At 41.7% G+C, this 20,386-nt stretch overlaps 1 long non-coding RNA gene across 5 annotated transcripts; it reads left to right on the forward strand.

The window, feature by feature from the left end:
- Window positions 1-9,479: 9,479 nt before the first annotated feature.
- Window positions 9,480-20,005, forward strand: LOC126994760 (uncharacterized). Of its 5 annotated transcripts, XR_007749554.1 has the most exons (6): window positions 9,480-9,750; window positions 11,136-11,477; window positions 12,062-12,225; window positions 13,246-13,472; window positions 19,054-19,165; window positions 19,509-20,005. It is a non-coding gene; the product is annotated as an uncharacterized LOC126994760 (long non-coding RNA). The 5 variants fall into 5 exon arrangements; XR_007749556.1 differs by lacking the exon at window positions 19,054-19,165; XR_007749552.1 differs by lacking the exons at window positions 19,054-19,165; window positions 19,509-20,005 and adding an exon at window positions 13,942-14,240.
- The last annotated feature ends 381 nt before the right edge of the window (window positions 20,006-20,386 follow it).

Here is a 20,386-nt window from a genome sequence, read left to right on the forward strand (position 1 = left end):
ACCTGGTGGTCCCTCGTCAAGGAAAGGCAGGGATCAGCCGCCAGGACGCGATTCCTCCTCTCTCAAGACATAATGGAGCAGTGGCCACCAGCAGCAAGGATAAAGCCCAGCTGCTGGCCAGTCTCTTCGCCGAGAAGATGAAGGTGGGTAACCCCGGACAGACACCGCCACATCTGGAACAGCAGTGCGAGGAGACTGTCACGAAAGTGGAGGTGACACAGGTGTTGGTCGAGCGCCTGCTGCGGGCTGGACACCCAGAAGGCGACCGGCCCCGATGACCTCAGCCCGCACCTGCTGAAGCAATCCTCGACTGGTCATCCCGGTCGCGACCCGCTCGCTGCCAGATTCTCCAGATAGCTCCCGAGTTGCCATACAAGCAGGTCGCTATCCATGGCCCAACCCCCGTGACGTAGGCTGACGCCACGCCCCCTATGCACAGGCCTTCTCCTTTAGAAGGCCTTGGATGGGGCAGTGGTCCATAATCCACACAGGTCTAGGATCTTGGAGAACCACCTGCTGATGTTTTCCTGCTTGAGCTTGTGTATCTTGTTAGTGTAGTATGTTAGTTTTGCTGACTTGATTTCCCGTATCACATTGTTCCGGAGATGCTTGAAGAGGGAGGGGTTGGTGAAGAATGCGCGCGCGTGTGTGTGTGTTTGTATGTGTGTGTGTGTGTGTGTGTGTGTGTGTGTGTGTGTGTGTGTGTGTGTGTGTGTGTGTGTGTGTGTGTGTGTGTGTGTGTGTGTGTGTGTGTGTGTGTGTGTGTGTGTGTATATATATATATATATATATATATATATATATATATATATATATATATATATATATATATATATATATATTTTTTTTAAGTCTTAGTATGTTATTTGTAGGGGTAAAGGTATGATACCTGTGAATTTCACTAAATTCGGGTGAAGTGTAGGAGAAACTGAAACAAAGCATATTTTGCTTTTTTCTTTTTTGTTTCATAGATCTTATTTTTCAGTTACTCACTTTGAAGAATATCATAAAACCTTTGCTTACCTTTCTACATTTCCCAGCTAGAAAATTTTTGATTTTTGTTTTGTCTTCGAAAAAATAAAATTACAATTTTTTGTCTTATAATTTTCTTCACTCTGTGTCCCGTTTTCTTTTGACATTTTTTGGAAATTTTATAGCGGTCAAAATTTTTCCTTTAGTTGTAGTTTTAAATGATACCTTACAAAAGTCGGTCAGACGTTTTACCGATTTTGTGAAATTTTTTGAAGTGTAAAAAACTACTTTTCGAGATATTGGCTCCTAAAGATTTTTTCCATTTCTCCCTGTCATGCCATTTGTATTTATCTAATTGGCATGAAATTTTCACATATTAATGTGTGTACCTTGTTGACTTACTGGAGAATGATAAGGAATCTGGTCCCCCTTTATAAAAAAGTTTTAATCAATCAAAGGTGAGGGTGTCAGAAGGTCAAGGTGTTCCTACATGACCGTACTGGGCAATTCTATCTCTCGAACAGTGTTTGTAGCTTTTTCTGGTTGCCTTGCGCTTGTAAAATCATTTGAAAGGACGTTTTTTTGGCTAGAGTGGAGGGAAAATTTCAACGCACCTCGCTCGTTTGTGTCGCGCGAGGCATTGCAGTGCTGAGCGGCTCGCCGCTTCCTCCCTCCTCCCAGCGGAAAATGAGGATCACAAGTGGCAAAATTTATTGAGAAAAAAAATTCTAATACAATTTTACGTATATACAAGCATTGAATGATACTGCATATGTTGAGGCGTGTGTCTGGCTATGAAGCAACAGCGCGGGACATTTGAAAATGGTCTCCAGCGGAGAGGGGTTTTAATTTTACGAAAGCAAACTCCACCACACGGCAATTTACCCTTTCAAGGGCCTTTTGAGCTAAAAACCTCTTCTTATCCGATTTTAAATTTATTCCTCGAAGATACCCCGTAGCCAACCCCCTTAAATGCGTCAATGTAAACTTTCTGCAATATATAATGTATGTCACTCTATCAAGCACTGCTTACATAAGTATTTGCCACATAATATTTTCCATTATAGAAATGTACCTAAAATGCATTAATGTTTCGGTTTTCAACGTTTGTTTGATTTGCTGTAGTACCAACACTACACGGAAGGATAGCTTGGAAGGGGGAAGAGATTGTAGCCATTTGTAGGATTCACGCATACCCCTTAACAGAAACAAACTCTCTAAGCGACGCTACGACGAAGAGGGAAGAGCTTCACTGGAAATTCCGCCGCAAGGGTCATGTCAGGGTAGGGAGAAGGAGGAGGTGGCGAGCTGTCCTTCCAGTTTTACACAAAGTTCATGACCTCAGCTTTTCTTTGCTTATTCAACTTTCTCTTTTTCCCCTTCGCCCTGGCCCTGGCCATCCCCAGCGGAACCTCACCATTCACCTGCATGACTCACATCAGAATTTGCTTGACGGTCCTGGCATTCCATGTACAGGTACAGTCTCCATATTTTATCATAATTATGCCATATGGCTGACATTGACAGCAGATGGCAGACACACACTAAAAAATGGCAGAAATGCGATAATTAAAGCAGGCAGAGCAACTGGCAACTGTGGTGTGTTGGGTTGAGAAGAGCATGACAACGCCGCGGTGGCCAAGTGTTGTACAAATTTCTTTGTATTCACTCACAGATAGAGAATCAATCATAAAAAACATATCTGTTTTTATACTAGAGTGAGAGTGAAAGAGAGACACGGGGAGAGAGAGAGAGAGAGAGAGAGAAGGGTGTGAGCAGAGTATATACTCTGGGTGTGAGAGGCACGGTACGCGAGGTCAGTTGGAGACATAGCACCAGTGTCTAGCGGGCTGTCCACGTCAGAGCCGCCACTTAAGATTTGCCGGACTTTAGCTAGCATCGGAATAATGGATTTATATCGGTTATCGGTTATCGCTTATATTTGTGTCTGCAGTTAACGAATATCGGTTATCACCGATAAGGTTTTCCATTATCAGTTATCGGGTATCGGGAATAAGGTTAATTTTCTGTTATCGTGCCCATCTATGGTCGTCACTACCGTCAGCATTAATACTTGCTGCGGCAGAGGCACTGGAAACAATCTTATGAGCGTTGGTCTTACTATTGGAGCTCCCGCCCCCCGGCCTCCTCGACCACCACGTCCTCGGGCCATATGTTCCCACTGGACGGACGTCCTTGGTCGATACCACCGAGACTCCAGGCCCCACACATCCCCGCCAGCCGGGGCGTGACGTCATCAGGACTGGTGTTCAGTCCCCGTTGCAGCGCAGCAAACATACCAAGTTCAAACACAGCGACCAGCGACTCCGGCGGCGGCCAGTCTATTTGTGCATGGATATTCAATATGCCCAGTGCTTGTGTTGTCCCAAGGTGCAAGGGAAACTATAAGAAAGGTCCTAAAGTGCATGCGTTTGGGTTTCCAACAGACAGTGACTGTAAAGAGAAGTGGATACGAGCTATTCGGAGGGAAAACTTCTTTCCCAGCAAATATAGCAAGGTAATTGGTTTTGAGATGGTCCCTTGTATAAAATTTCTTGCTATTGGTGAATTTATTAATTGTATGTATGAGTTGGCAGACAGGGTGTGTGCCCCTCATCAGCAATATTACCTACCTACCGTAAGTACTTGTTCCAGCATTTCAAAACAAGCTTAACTCGGCATTATGTCAAATTCTGTATGAGGTAAAACTTCCGTGCATGACTGCCACTGTTTTTCTGGACAGACCATAATTAATTTTCCTTTAAACAGGTGGTTTTCATTTTGGAGACTTTTCCTGGGCAAACCATTAAAAAAGACTCCTTGATCACCCCAGTCTTTGCAAAAATCCTCATCACTAAATGTAGTCACTTGAAGGCATTTTTTGGTTAAATAACATATCTGAACTATCACACCTAATCTCTACATAACCTAACAACTAACAGGGGGGCTTCGCCCCCCTCGACCCCCCATGGGGGTTAACGTATCTGAACTATCACACCTAATCTCTACATAACCTATCGACTTATTATTCTTACCTACTGTGTTTGTATGTAGGTAGGTACTTCATATTGGTTTTTACCCAGTATTGTTAGGTAGTGACATGTCAGATTTTCTTACTGATTTTGAAACATCATCAATAACTACCATTTCTTATGCTGCTTATGCTGACAACTCACTATACATTTATGCTTATGAGTCTTCAAGGCTTTGTAAATTAATTATAGGTATTCTACATACATAAAGGCATAGTATCCCAATTATATAGATTTTTTTTATTCTAAATGTGTGCCCTGTCTTATATTCATACTGTATCATGCATTTTCCTGTTCTGCTCTGCACTGTGTTACAATGTGTGTCTGGCTTTACATTTAAAACTGTGAGATACCATTTTTTCCCTGCTCTTTAATGTGTCACAATGAGTGTCCGGCCTTGCATTTAAATTGTAAGATGCTGCTTTCCGTCCTGCTCTGTTCTGTGTCACCTGTGTTGCAATGTGTCTTGCGTTACACTTAAAATTGTAGGATGCAGTTTTCTGACTTGCTCTGTGCTGTTACAATGTATGTCTGCTGTCTGTCCTTACATTTAAAATTGTGAGATACAATGGATACAGTGTTCTGCCCTGCTCTGCTGTGTCACCTGTGTTGCAGTGTGTCTGGCCTTACATTTGAAATTGTAAGATGCTGTTTTCTGTCATGCTCTGTGCTGTGTCACCTGTTGTTACAATGTGTATCCAGCCTTACATTTAAAATGCAAGATGCTGTTTTCTGTCATGCTCTGTGCTGTGTCGCCTGCGTTATCTGTGTTGCAATATGTGTCCGTCGCTTGTGTCTCAATGTGTGTTTGGCCTTACATTTAAAATTGTGAGATGCAGTTTTCTGTCCTGCTCTGTGCTGTGTTTTCTGGGAATTTCTTGTCACTTTGCAAAACGTTCATGCACTAATATCACCCTTGCAGGTCTGTGAGTTACATTTCAAGCCAGAGGACATTAGGTGGGAAACTTCTTACTTTGATCAGAACACTGGTAGAAAGGTTTCAGTTAGGTTGGAAAAGCCTTATCTTCATGATGGAGCAGTTCCTTCACTCTTACCAGGCTGCCCATCATATTTGTCTAAAACAACTCGGTCAAGAGAGTCCCCAGACTCCAAACTGAAACGAAGTGAGGAGTCTGCACTTCAGGCTGCATTTGCACAAAGTGCAGCAGATCATGAAAACTACTGGGAAGAAAAAAAATTTAGTACCATTGATGAACTCCTTGGAAAGTTAGACTCTTTGGATAGAAGCTATTGGTCAGTGATCAAACAAGAGGAAAACCTTCTGATCTGTCACATCATATATGCTCCACATCCTAAACTTATACAGTCACTCTTGGTCAAAGCTGATTGCAAAGTGCATGCATTTACTGGTGATGTACAAATTCAAAAGATAGGAGATTATGCAGTTCCTTCATCTGTTACTGATATTAATGTTCTTGAGCACTTACTGGGAAAATTGCGTACTCTTGACACTGGTGAACAAAAGATAATCCACCGTCAGCAATTACTGTGATACAACTAGTACTGTCATTTCTGTCCCTTCTGCAAGATCAGTCTTTCAAGCACATCCGTGCTCTAAAATTTGTATGTGAACAGTTATACCTAATGACTCTGACAAAGTTGAATTATTCATCTGAGCTCATGGTTTTTGCTTCACTCTTGTACCACTGCTCTCCTCAAGGGTACAGGCTATTGAGGGACACAGGAACACTTATTTTACCTAACTACACCTCACTCAGAAAGCTAACTTTATCAGTTCACTTGAATCCTGCACTAGAACAAAATGAGAGCCATTTCCTTATGTATATTAAACAAAAATTTAAGTTATTATCTACACTTGACAAAACTGTAACTCTGATGTTGGATGAAATTCATTTGAAGCCTTACTTTGATTACAAAGGGGGTAATGTTGTGGGATCAGCATTTAACAGTACTGAAGCTGCAACCAGTGCATTTGTCTTTATGATAAATAGCATTTGTTCAACCTTTAAGGAGGTAGTCCACATCATTCCTACAAAGCTGATAAAGGCAGAAACACTGCATTCTCTTTTAAAGCAAGTGATCATTGGCTTAGAAGAGATTGGGTTCAAAGTAATATGTGTAGTGACAGACAACAATGCCATCAACAAGAAAGCTTTATCATTTTGCCTCACCACCAACTGTATCCATAGTATATCCACATCCTGCACAGAGTTCAAGGCCTCTGTTTTTCTTATTTGACTCTGTACATATATTGAAATGCATCAGGAATAACTGGTTAAATAAAAAAAATGCAGACAGATGTATGACATTCCCACAGTTTAACCTCAGCAGCAATAGCAAAAGTGTAATAAAAATACTCAATGCTCCCTTTGCCACCTTGCAGAAACTTTACACCCTTGAAGCTGAGTCACTTCTTAAGCATTCATATAAATTAACACTGAAAGCCTTGTCTCCATCCAACCTTGAAAGACAAAATGTAAACTTAGTTTTACAAATATTTAATGAATATATTATTGAAGCACTGATAACATTTGGTAAAACAAAGTGCTTACCCTTAGTTGATGATGTTGCAGAATATATTAAAATCTTTTGCAAGTGGTGGGACCTAACTGATGCTGCTGATGATGAAAAGTATGTGTTTCTGAACAGTTTCTGTGACTGGCTTGAAATGTGGGATAGTATGAAGAACTCCACGGGCAAGTTAACAAAAGAAACATTTGCAGCCTTAAAACATACTACACATGCAATGGTGGAACTAACAAGTTACTGTATAAATGAATTGAAATTGAAATATGTTTTACCTGGCAAGTTTCAAACTGATAATTTGGAGGCCAGATTTGGTAAATACCGTCAACTTGCAGGTGCACAGTATAATATTTCAGTAAGACAAATGTTTGAATGTGAAAAAAAATTAAGAATGATGTCAGTCTTACACCAAGGCAGCATTAATTTAAAGAATTTGGGTGAAACTAATTGGGAAGGCTTAGAAAATCAAGATAATCTGCGTGTAGAAGACTTAGGGCTTTTAGACGTGACAAGGGAAGACACTGAAAAATGTAAAGATGTCCTTGCTGTCATAACATACTTAGCTGGATACTGCTGTTATGCTGTCTGCAAAAAAATGAAATGCCTTTTCTGCAAAGATATAGTAACTTGTACTGATTTAGCTGACACACTGCCTGAAAACCATAGCTACATTCAAGGACTTAGTAGAGGCTCTCTCTTATATCCAGATGATATCACAACAAACATTGTAATGTACAATTATATAATCATTAACAAACTAGCAAAGAACCCTTTATTTATACACTCGATGAACCAACGCAATCTGGCAACAGAGCTTACCCTAAATGCTTTAGCAGAGGATGATGCTCTTTTCCACAGTGATGTCTGTGGCGGTGGCCATAGTACAGAAAAAGTAGAAAAGATGATAATCTGGGCATCTACCAATGCACTACTAAACAATTTCTGTGCTAGAAAATAACAGTATTGTAGCTAATAAGGATGTGCAAAAGAATCGAAAACTAAAGACATTAATGAAGTAGTATGTAGAGGGAAATGAACATTGAATAAGATGGAAAAACTCAGTGTAGTAAATATTACAGCTAAGCTTCATTCTAAATGTTCATGCCAAGGGTAATATATTATGTTTGTTCTCATAAAGTACAGTAGTGCAAATTAACATGGAATAGGATGGAAATACTCAGTGTAGTAAATATTACAGCTAAGCTTCATTCTAAATGCTCATGCCAAGGGTAATATATTATGTTTGTTCTCATAAAGTACAGTAGTGCAAATTAACATGGAATAGGATGGAAATACTCAGTGTTGTAAATATTACAGCTAAGCTTCATTCTAAATGCTCATGCCAAGGGTAATATATTATGTTTGTTCTCATAAAGTAGTGCAAATTAACATGGAATAGGATGGAAATACTCAGTGTTGTAAATATTACAGCTAAGCTTCATTCTAAATGCTTATGCCAAAGGTAATATATTATGTTTGTTCTCATAAAGTAGTGCAAATTAACATGGGATAGGATGGAAATACTCAGTGTTGTAAATTTTACAGCTAAGCTTCATTCTAAATGCTCATGCCAAAGGCAATATATTTTGTTTGTTCTCATGAAATAGGATTTTATACCTTGGAAACAGTATCTGTTAGAATTAGATATCCTCATGACCAAAATTATACTCACTATTAAAGGTGATATAGGTAATGACACTCTCTCTCTCTCTCTCTCTCTCTCTCTCTCTCTCTCTCTCTCTCTCTCTCTCTCTCTCTCTCTCTCTCTCTCTAACACAGCACTTCCCCTATTAATCATTAGGTATAATGATTTTCATACATCAGATCAGATTTCCACGTTTGATGTCATCTAACCATACTAATCATCCCTTTTCCCTGTACAACCTCTTGCAAAATATATTTTTAGTAATGCAACACTATTTCCTAACTCTTATAAACATAATGTATCATCTTGACTGCCCCTTTTCTTTCCTTCCTTTCATACTAATCTCTTAAAAAAGTAAACAGGATAGCAAATGTGTTTATAACTATTATCAATGAGATACATTTAAGCTTTCAGTTTCATGCAATAAAAGATGATAAAGTTTATATATATATATATATATATATATATATATATATATATATATATATATATATATATATATATATATATATAATTGATACAAAAGGAATAATTTCTTATACAGCTATTGCCAAAGGAAGAAAGAGGCATTTCCTTTTGGATGCCTGCCACTTTTTTTTTTTTTTAATTATTACTCTGCCGACTCAGGATGGTGATCGGGGTGTCCAATAAACTAGCCCTAAGGGGTCAAATAATTCTCTGTTTGTTTCCGTGTGTGTGTGTGTGTGAACAGAGAGAGAGAGAGAGAGAGAGAGAGAGAGAGAGTTACAAGGAGTTGCAAGGAAGATAAGTACTCCAGAAGGCTTTATGACCCGTACAAGGGAGTACTGTGAGACACATAAGTTGGAAAGACATGCCCAGGTGAGATAAAATCTACAATCCAGGTAGCACCTTGTCGAGCCGCGTTTTGAGAGAGAGAGAGAGAGAGAGAGATTGATTCCCATACATTTCGTGTTATTCTCTCTCTCTCTCTCTCTCTCTCTCTCTCTCTCTCTCTCTCTCTCTCTCTGATGGAAAAATATATAAGAAAATGGAGAGAGAGAGATTCCCGCCCATTTTTCTCTCTCTCTCTCTCTCTCTCTCTCTCTCTCTCTCTCTCTCTCTGTTGCAAAAATATATAAGAAAATTGAGAGAGAGAGAGAGAGAGAGAGAGAGAGAGAGAGAGAGAGGAAGGGGGAGGCGAGCAGACAGCATAATAGGCGCGCGGGATATCTGAACACCAGTCCTGATGACGTCACGAGGGATGTGTGGGGCCTGGAGTCTCGGTGGTCTCGCCTTGGTGCAGTACGAGACGAATAACAAGTCCCCACGTTGTATCGTACAAACAACCCTTTGAGCAGAACCAGCAGCCGGAAATGATAGAAAAAAAATATTACTGATACTGAACAAGCAAACGCAAACTGTAACGGAAACGAGACAGGAATGTCACGGGATTGTGCTCCCGCTGCAAGGGCGCCAACCCACGTACATCATCGTCATCATCTGCAGGGAAGGTAAACACAGCACGGGGCGCCGCTCTGCAACACGGAAGCTGAGGATCACCAGCGGCTGTCAGGCGGCAGGGAGAGTAGTGCAGTATGCTTAGTGTAGAGGAGAGTAGTGCCAGAGGAAGAAGTGAGTATGTGTTCACGGGTTTATCTTTCTCAGTTGGTAAATGTGCCAGAACGAACTGTTGTAGGAATCTCCTTGATGCTCCTGTTCCTCTACCATATTGTATAGGAAACCAAGCCATTCAAGATGTACGAGATAACTATAAATATCTTGGGGTCAGGGTGTATTCCTCCCTAAGGTTTCACTTGCATGTGAGAGAAATCACTGGCAAGGCTGGAGGCATTGGTTACTGTATTTTAAAGGGTACCCTTTGCTGATTTCATGAAGGCAGTTTTCATCTCTCATATTCACCCTATCTTGGACTTTGCCTCTGTGGTTTGGTTCACTGTTTATACAGGTGACATGACCCAGGCTTTTAGAAAATGTTCAGAGGAGATGGACCAAGAAAATTGCCGGTTTCCACGATCTACCATATAGTGAACGTCTCGCTAGATTGAGTCTTGACTCCATTAAAGGAAGGTTGATCAGAGCTGATCCTATTATGGTGTTCAACATTCTGAAAGGGTTTTGTCCTAATCTAGGTCACCTCTTTGCTAAAAATCACAACAGACAAGCTTTTTGTGCCTCGTTACAACACTGATGTTCGAGCTCATGTCTTCTCAGTGCGGGTCATTAGCATTTGGAATAATTTACCATAATCAGTTGTCTTGGTGAATTCTATTAATGCTTTTAAACAGCATCTCGACACTTCTTTTGGTCAAATTTTGTGTGATTTTCATTGACTTTGGGTTGTTGAGTATGACTTTGAATTGTAAAATTGTGTCCTGTGCTGTGCTGTGTCTCCACTCGGGATTGCCAACCTGACTGCATTGTCTTGCCACTTGCTCAAGAGTGTTATGGCAGTGGTTTGTGTGGTCTTGGTGATGCCACATTAGCCAACCATCAGATCATCTAAAGGACAATCTACTTGCTGTCTTGGTTGTAGGCGTCACCTGATTCTAGATGGGGTTCTCCCCATCTAGGTAAGAAATGTAGGTAAGAAACCACAATAATGAAACCACCTCCAGAACATTGCCCTGGGCTACACCACTCATAACATCTGTCCAGTCAAAAACTACACCATTCTTCTATACTCAGTAAGGTCATTAATATATATATATATATATATATATATATATATATATATATATATATATATATATATATATATATATATATATATATATATATACACACACACACAATATACGATACCATAAGTAATACTGCCTCTAGAACATTACCCTGGCTGCACCACTCATAACATCTGTCCAGTCAAAAACTGCACTATATTCAGTAAGATCATAAATATATACCACAAATAATGAGACTAAAACATTGCCCTGGGGTACTCCACTTGTCTTTCCCATAAAAAATTGTAACATTCACTTGTACTGTCTGCTTGATAGGTCTCAAATAAAGGAACAAGACTTCAGACAAAAGCCAGATTGGTGAGGATCATTGTGCTGGAACATCATCATCATTTCATAGACGCCTGCTCCTAGGAGCTGCCACCAGGGGACGGCCACGGCAGAAGAGTTTCCAACTGTAACGCATCACAGCAATGCTAGGGATGCTAACACAGGCCTCCCCACAGAGTAGCAGAGGGCAGAGGGCGGCGTGCGGCCCTGCATTGCATCAAATCAGCTGCCCCATCACGGCCATGCCCACGCCCGTCATTCTGGGCCAAGGAGAACCTCGGGTGGCAGGCAGCACAGCGGGGGAGGCGGCGGTGCCAGGCCAGGAGGAATGTAAGGGGGAGGAGGAGGAGAGGTGTATTTTGGGATATCTGTTGCCTTGTCTCTCTGTCCCTCCACTTGTATGATCTTCTACAGTATCTCAGCTTCTTTCTAGTTTTCTCATTGCTTTAGCTTTCCTTCTTGTGGTCTGCGGTGTGTGTGGGCTGCTGGAGTGGAAGCTCACAGTGTCAGCCTTCCTCCCTTTCTGCCTGATTTGTCTCTCATAATAATAACTGTAATAAGAAGGAAAAGGAGGAGGAAGGGGAGCTCAAGTTGGCTTGTAACACTTTTTGCTTCAGCTCTTGGAAATCAAACTAAACTAAACCATTTGTTTTACCACTATATGTTTACTATAAATAGTACATTCAAACCTCTGCAAAGTTGTGGTCAATTACTTGGTGTTCCTCTCACAACCCACGCCACAACTGGGCCACAATATTTGCTGATGTGTAGACTGACTGACATCTTGCAGGCTTTTAAGTTTAAATGTTCAAATAATACATGACATTATATCTCATGAAATCTTTATATAACATATGCCATAATATAGCCCAAGAATTTATGTACGTATATACTGCATGAAATTACGTCTGCAGTTGGCGATGACATTTACTGTCTGGCGAGGGAGCAGCCGTGGGTGGTGGCAGCAACTCATCGAGCGGCGTGGAGGAGGGAGCCGCCAGGGTGGACCACGCCTACAGCCTGCACGTCACCGCCCGCCATGCACTAAGGGCTGTGGGCGTGCATGACCGCCAACCAAGTAAGGGACATGTTTTTAAACGTATCCTATTTTTGTGCATATGTCCATTTTCCTTGTCCTTGTATATCATTGTGTGTTCTCATCCTGTCCCTGTGTGCCCTGAAGTAAATTCCTTCTGTCCCTGTAAATACTTCTAGTCATAAGAACATTAGGAGTCTGCAAGGGACCGCCACTGTGTGTCTCTGGGTATCCTCCCACACACACACACACACACACACACACACACACACACACACACATTGCAATCCATCTGTGTAGATTATGAATACGAATGATTTAGCTGAAATGAACAATGAAGAATAAAAATGTATACAAATATTTGGCCCATGAACAACTGTGCTCAACTTTAAAAAAACAAAAATAGATGATAAACCTCTGGAAAATATTGAAACACGAGGAAATTAACAGCCAGCCTATCTTCCAGCCTCTCATTCTTCTTACCGTTGTCAGAGCAGCGTCCAGCAGGCTTTTATGTTGATGCATTCACTATTCCTTTTCCCTCCTCCTCTCTCTCTTCTCTTTCTCTTCCTGTCTCCCCTTCTCCTTTTCCTTTCCCTCCTCTTTCTCTTCCTTTCCCCTCCTCCTCTTTTCTTCCTATCCCCTTCTCTTCCTCCTTTTCTTCCTCTTCAAAGCATATATATTAGGTAAGGAGTTGGAGGAGGAGATAGAGAGAGAAGAGAAGGAGAAGAAGTAGGAGGGGCAGGAAGAGAAGGAGGAGCAGAGGATAGGAAGAGAAAGAGATGTAGGAAGAGGAAGAGGGGGAGGGTGTTTGTAGTGCGAGCCAGTCCTTCAAAACCATTCTGTCCTAAATGTTGGCCCTGAAACATTGGTGTGTGCTCATTCTCTTTTCCTTGGTGAGAGCAGCGTCCAGCAGGCTTTTTTGTCGCTGCTAATGTGATTTTTGTCCATTAAGCTGCCTCCCTTGCTGTTGAAAGAAGCTTGTAGCGACTGCACTCTTCCCTCTGTACATGCATTGTCTCCTATAGTAATGCCTTGATGAATGCTGCTTTCCCATTTCAGAGACTCAGCCCAGAGGAAGAGCCAGGCCAGCACCACCACAGGGACAGAGGACGATGAGAGAGTGTTCCAACGCTGCTCCAACTCAAGGTTCATAGGCCACACGCTGAGCCCTGCCAAGATGTCCTGCCAGGTGGTCGGCCTCCACCCCTACACCTCCCACTGGTTCCTCCTGCTGCCCCACTACAAGGATGTGCCAAGTATGCCCTCCAGCCTGCAGTCCTTGGATGGTGAGTGCAGTAACGTGCCCCCATGCCTCACCCACCCTTGCCTTCATGTCACCTGGCAATGCAACTCTGCCTCAGACTCCAGTAATTTATGTTCACCCACCCTGCTGCCAGCATTTGTTAGGTATAGGAACACACCAATGCTTTTTTATTCCCCTTTCTCCTCCTCCTCCTCCTTTAGATAGTCTATTTCAGAGAGACACCAACACAATAACACGCAGCAACGGTATGAAGTTGAAGGGAAACTGATGTAACACATTGGTGCGCAAAAGTTTTTTCAATAATAGAGTCGTCGATCACTGGAATAGACTCCCACCGTCAGTAGTTAGCGCACAGAGTATCAATAGCTTCAAGTCTTCATTGGATAAGTACTTCAGGGATATAAGATTATACTGACCCTTCTTCGCATGTTTTCAGACAGATTGCAGCAAGACCTCAACCTAAATCCATATTATTCTCTCCCACAACCTAGATTGCAAGTAGCGTAAGTTAACAAAAGAGTAAAGCAACAGTTAATGTCCGCATGACAGATGGAGTGAGGTGTGGGTGCAGTAAGGTGACAGGTTACTGGTGCGTGCCTAGTACCGCCGGTAAAATGAGGATCAAGCCTCCACCTCACCCATCGTGAGTATTAGGGGGGATTCTGGGGCTGTCCTGTGTAGGCCACTTGGCCTCTTCAAGTCTGCCTGTGTTTCTATGTTCTTATGTTCTTATGTAATGAAGTCATTTTCCCCCACAGCTTAGGTTACCAGTATTGTAAGTTAAGGGTAGTAATTTCCTCTTATTTCTCTCTTTACTGTAAAATTTCCATGTCCCTTTCTTCCTTAAAGGTACATGGTGTTCTCTTCTAACTATTTCCTGCACGTTGCCGGAGGGAGAGGTGGGTGGGAAGGAGCCTTCATCTTTTCTGTCCTGTTCTACCACACGTAGATTACTAGTAGTAGTGGTAGTAAACTGACACCCTCGCCATAGACCGATAGGTCTTCTAGTGTCTGTTCTTCCTATGTATTCCTCCTCCTCTTCCCCCTCCTCCTCCTGTTTTACTACTCTCCATTATCAATCAGTCAGCCAGCACCAAGCTTAACAAGGACAAAAGGCATATTTAAATGCATTTTACCATGATAAAAAGTATAAAAATATAGTGGAAAATTACAGAGTTTGCAATGATTAAATCAAATTTATTTAATCAAATGATTAAATCATTGATTTTTTTTACTAAAAAATCATGATTTTTTTTTTAACTAAAGTCTTCCATAAGTTAAATGATGTGCTCCAAAGATGGTAAAGTAAAACAACCTATTCATATGTATTGATTCATTTATTCTCTTCGAGGTATATACCCCCCAAAAAAAAAAATAAATAAATAAATAAATAAATAATCCTACATTGTTATATCCTCTTGCTCTAATGTTGCCAACTTGCCATATGTTTTTTACTTGGTAAAAAATCGGGCGCCTTCTAAGCATGAAAACTATTCCAAGGGTGTCAGGCCTATCAAAACGCCAAAAAGACTATCTTTTCACAGCATCCAAAAAGCTGTATCTTATCAAGTTATAAAAAAGCTTACACTGCCTGGATGTTATCAAATCATCAAAAACACTAGATGGCTTCAAAGCATCAAAAATGGATAAAATCAAATCAATGCATCCAAAACTTCATATATTTCCAAAATGTCAAAAACATCTTCAGATCTTAGCAAAACATTGACACATTATGTTCAGGTCCAGCAGATGAAGCGCGAGGCAGCACAACAAGATACATATCAATATCAGTCTTTATTTCAAGTGACTTTTTTTTACAATAAATAACCTAAGAACCATAAAATTGAGAGTGTCATTCTTCCCTCTGAAGACTGGGGGTTGCAATTAATCAGCAGCGTTCAAAACTAGAAATGAAGCAGCAGTATTTCATATCTTGCTGAGTGAATATTTCTAATCACTCCTGCACCTGGCCCTGCAGATAGGACATGGATACCTCATGGTTTCTGTGATGCTGTTGCAGCCTACACAGACCTGTGCATTATTGCAAGGCCTGAAGCAGATCGTTCTCTCTAGGGGTGCCAGACACACAGCGCAGGGACAATGATTCTGTTGCTGAGAAGGTTGATTTTCTTAGTCAACAGCAGCTTCATCAGCATCATCTGAATCGTATCTGTCTCGAGTGTGGGCCGCCTCTAGAAACTAAAGGTGCCTGTCCATCGTGTGGCCCACAGCTGAGATAAACTGCATATGAATATACTGTCCATTTCCATGGTGGATCTTACCCCGGATAATGGAGTAGTTGGCCGGCATCTTATTGATAGATGGCACTTTACATTTCTGTTAATTCCTCAGGCTGAAGTGCTCCTGGTGCTACAAGGTACAGAACCCGTTCTGATCTGTCAAGGGTATGACTGAGGCTTTCATTGATATTGCCTCGTGACCCCGAACAGAGTATCACTTGTTAGTTCGAGAATTTGGTTCCCAAGTTAGTCTCGATCATACTGTGTCACACCACTTTACTCGTTGATGTAGAAACATTTGCATTAATGGTAGTTGTGATGGTGTACCATTGTCAGGTAGTTGTGATGGTGTACCATTGTCAGGTAGTTGTGATGGTGTACCATTGTCAGGTAGTTGTGATGGTGTACCATTGTCAGGTAGTTGTGATGGTGTACCATTGTCAGGTAGTTGTGATGGTGTACCATTGTCAGGTAGTTGTGATGGTGTACCATTGTCAAAGTCGTAATACCCCACAGTGTCATCATGGACTAGACTTTTGATGCTTTGATAACTTTGATTTTTTTTATGCTCTGATGACTTTTAACAATTTGATGCTTTGATAACATCTGGATTTATTGATATATTGATGCCTTCTCATTTTTGATGCATTGAAATGATATGAACTTGTTGCTACACTGATGGGATAAGGGTAAAAAGCTGTTTTTGACAAAATGGAAACATTGGAAAATTTGATGGATTTAGTTTTTTGCTGATTTGATGAAATGACAGGACCAGTTTTTGACACATTGATGCTCCCCCCAAAATCCTCCTCCTTTAGTCTTTACTAACTTGGCAGGCAATGTATCATAATAATAACCAAGGTTAGCAACCAAACAGTAACAGAAGTAGATATTCTTCTCTGTGGTAATAATATAATATTCTGTCATGAAAATGACAACTTCAGGCAACTCTATCTGTCCTAAACCTGCTCCTGTACCAACTACAAACAAGTATTGAACAAGTATGTATCTGGATCCTTGACTGTGCTCAGACTTACAGGCCCTAAACTTAAACTTAAAGTAACCTATGGAGACTTTCAAATCACTCAGCAGGATATATATTTATAAAAAAAAAAAATAATAATAATAAAAAAATCTGAAAATTAAAAAAAAAAAAATCAATGATTTTTTGATTTCTTTGATTTAAAAAAAAAAATCACCAACCCTGGAAAATTATTCTAGCTACTCCTTCTCCTCTACCCCCCAACACCCCACTGCATTAGAAAGCTGGACAGCATAACGATAGGCTTGATCAAGGTCATTCATTATGTTTGAGTGCCTGCAGTGGCCGGCCCTCACTACCAGTGCATGATGGATGAGTGGAACAGAACTGGCAGCCATGAGGTGGGTGTCATAATGAGACTCCTTCAGGAAAACTAGAATTAATCCTTGGCAGAGAGGACTGGTGCCATTACTTACTAGAACTATCAACAGTGGTGTTCCACAGGGCTCTGTCCTATCACCCACTCTGTTCCTGTTATTCATCAATGATCTTTCCATAACAAACTGTCCTGTCCACTCATACGCTGATGGCTCAACTCTGCATTATTCAACTTCTTTCAACAGAAGACCCTCTCAACAGGAATTACATGACTCCAGGCTGGAGGCTGCAGAACGCTTAACCTCAGACCTTGCTATCATTTCTGATTGGGATAAAAGGAACCTTGTGTCCTTCAATGCCTCAAAAACTCAATTTCTCCGCCTATCAACTCGACACAATCTTCCAAACACCTCTCCCATATTCATCAATAACACTCAGCTGTCACCTTCTTCAACACTAAATATCCTCGGTCTATCCTTAACTAAAAATCTCAACTCGAAACTTCACATCTCTCTCACTAAATCAGCTTCCTCAAGGTTGGGCGTTCTGTACAGTCTCCGCCAGTTCTTCTTCCCCGCACAGATGCTTTCCATATATAAGAGTCTTGTCCGCCCTCGTATGGAGTATGCATCTCACGTGTGGGGGGGCTCCACTCACACAGCTCTTCTGGACAGAGTGGAGGCTAAGGCTCTACGTCTCATCAGCTCTCCTCCTCTTGTTGATAGTCTTTTACCTCTTAAATTCCGCCGCCATGTTTCAACTCTTTCTATCTTCTATCGAAATTTTCATGCTGACTGCTCTTCGAAACTTGCTAACTGCATGCCTCCCCCCCTCCCACAGCCACGCTGCACACGACTTTCTACTCAAGCTCGTCCCTATACTGTCCAAACCCTTTATGCAAGAGTTAACCAGTATCTCCATTCTTTCATCCCCTTCACTGGTAAACTCTGGAACAGCCTTCCTTCATCTGTATTTCCTCCTGCCTATGACTTGACTTCTTTCAAGAAGAGAGTATCAAGACACTTCTCCACCCGAAATTGACCTCTCTATTGGCCACTCTAGACTTATTACTGTGTGAGGGGAAGTTATTTTTTTTTTTTTTTTACATCTTTTTGTTGCCCTTGAGTTGCTCTCTGTGCTGTAAATAAAATAAAAAATAGAAGACCATTAAATTATGAGAGTAAACTTATTTGCCCGGTTAATATTGATAGAAAATAATAGAATACAAAAAATGGAGAATATATATAGTAAAGTCACAACCATAAGTATTGTATGGCCACGGGGACGCTCACATAACTCACGACTCATGTAACTCTTAGAATGGGAAGGGCAGCTACATGGAGGCTTACCCAAGTTGACCGTATGGGGTGCAGTCAGCGGGTGAGTGAAGAGACGCACCTTAAACATGCTCCTTGTTAGCAGTGGTGACTAGCTGTCAGCAAGCATGCAGGCAGGCCGTCACTGTTTTGCCACCCTCAGAATATACTGCAAGTGTTTGTGACAAGTATAATTATGGCTTGGCCAAAGACATAGTTGCCCCCTTTGTGTTACATGACTGTTGGTAATATTCCTTACAGTGTCTTGCCACCCTCAGAATATACTGCAAGTGTTTGTGACAAGTATAATTATGGACTGGCCAAAGACATAGCTGCCCCCTTTGTGTTACATGACTGTTGGTAATATTCCTCACAGTGTCTTGCCACCCTCAGAATGTGCTGCAAGTGTTTGTGGTTTAACTCTATCCTCTCCAAGGACATAGCTGGAGTTAATGACTGTTGGTGATTTTTTCTGTTGTCACTGTTTATCTTTTGTGTGTGTGTGTGTGTGTGTGTGTAACCAATATACATTTTTTGCTCTGCCAGTCACTAGGATTATCTTAGGTTGAATTTCTCATGTTGAAAGTCCGACATCATGTGTAACCAAGCCTAAAACGATTATCTGATCTAGAACTCCTCACATGAAAAGTCCAGCATGATGTGTAAGTCTGTGGGCGCACCTTTCAGACCCTCCGCGTGCCGTGGATTAAGGCCAACCTTAACGTGTGCATATCTGGTGAGCTCTGGGACCACCCTGCCCTCCCTCACCCACAGGGATGAGCTTATCAAGGAGTGGGCGGTAAGGAGCCAGGCCTCACGTTGCCTCTCTTCCTGCCAAAGAGATAACAGGCTGAGGGTGCTGGAGAAAGTGCTCCTACTCCTCCTTATGCAGTGCTTTTGTTATGTCACTGATTGATGTACTTTGTCTGCCCTTGGATAGGTAAAGAATCATTTAGATATGCAGCATTGCTGGCCTGCTTTTAATGAAGGCTGTTTTCATGCCTCTCTCTAGGCTCAGGGGATGAGTTCACTGATGATAAAGAATTAAATAAAAGCTCAGAAGTGTTAGAGGAAGGTAGCTGGTGAAGATGCAGCTCTCCAACAGCCCAACATAACTGCCACTTTTATCCTCCTCCCTGCAGAAACCCTCCACACTCTGACCTGTGTGTTGGCCCGCCATGTACGCCCTCGGCCTCAGCAGTCTGCCGCTGGAGTGCGTCGGTGAACGGCGACTCGTCAGGAGGGGCTTCACCAAGCGCTCCGGCCTGGATGTTAGTGCTGAGTGTTGCCTCCCAGATAGTGAAGTCGGTTAGTCTGAATTGGTCTTAGAAATCACTACGTTTACCTCAGTTTACTAAGGAGGAAATTACACTGAAATCTAGGCGTCCGGATTCTGATGTGCAGGGATTTGTAAGGGATGTGAGTGCCTGAGTGTTGCTGTTGGTGTCGTGGAAGTCCAGGAGTCTGAATTGGTCTGAAAAATCCCAGTAAAATTTATTTTTGCTAACGGGGATTTTGTAAGCTGAAATATAGTTGTCCAAATTCTGAAATGCAGGAAATTCATAAAAGTAACAAGTGCCAGAGTGCTGGTAGTGATTCAGTAACAGTCTGTCAGTACAAATTCCATTGCTCTGAAGAATCTTAATTTTATAACCTGAATTTACTGAGGTGGGAAGCTGTCAGCTGATGCAGGATTGCCCAAAGAGACATCCTACCTACCATCCTGTCCTTCATCCCATCCTAAAACACATCCTAGCACCCTGTCCTTGAACCCATCCTAGCACCCTGTCCTTGAACCCATCCTAAAACACATCCTAGCACCCTGTCCTTGAACCCATCCTAAAACACATCCTAGCACCCTGTCCTTGAACCCATCCTAAAACACATCCTAGCACCCTGTCCTTGAACCCATCCTAAATCCCATCCTAGCACCCTGTCCTTCAACCCATCCTAAAACACATCCTAGCACCCTGTCCTTGAACCCATCCTAAATCCCATCCTAGCACCCTGTCCTTCAACC

Source organism: Eriocheir sinensis, unplaced genomic scaffold, assembly GCF_024679095.1.
Source record: "Eriocheir sinensis breed Jianghai 21 unplaced genomic scaffold, ASM2467909v1 Scaffold87, whole genome shotgun sequence".
NCBI lineage: Eukaryota > Metazoa > Arthropoda > Malacostraca > Decapoda > Varunidae > Eriocheir > Eriocheir sinensis.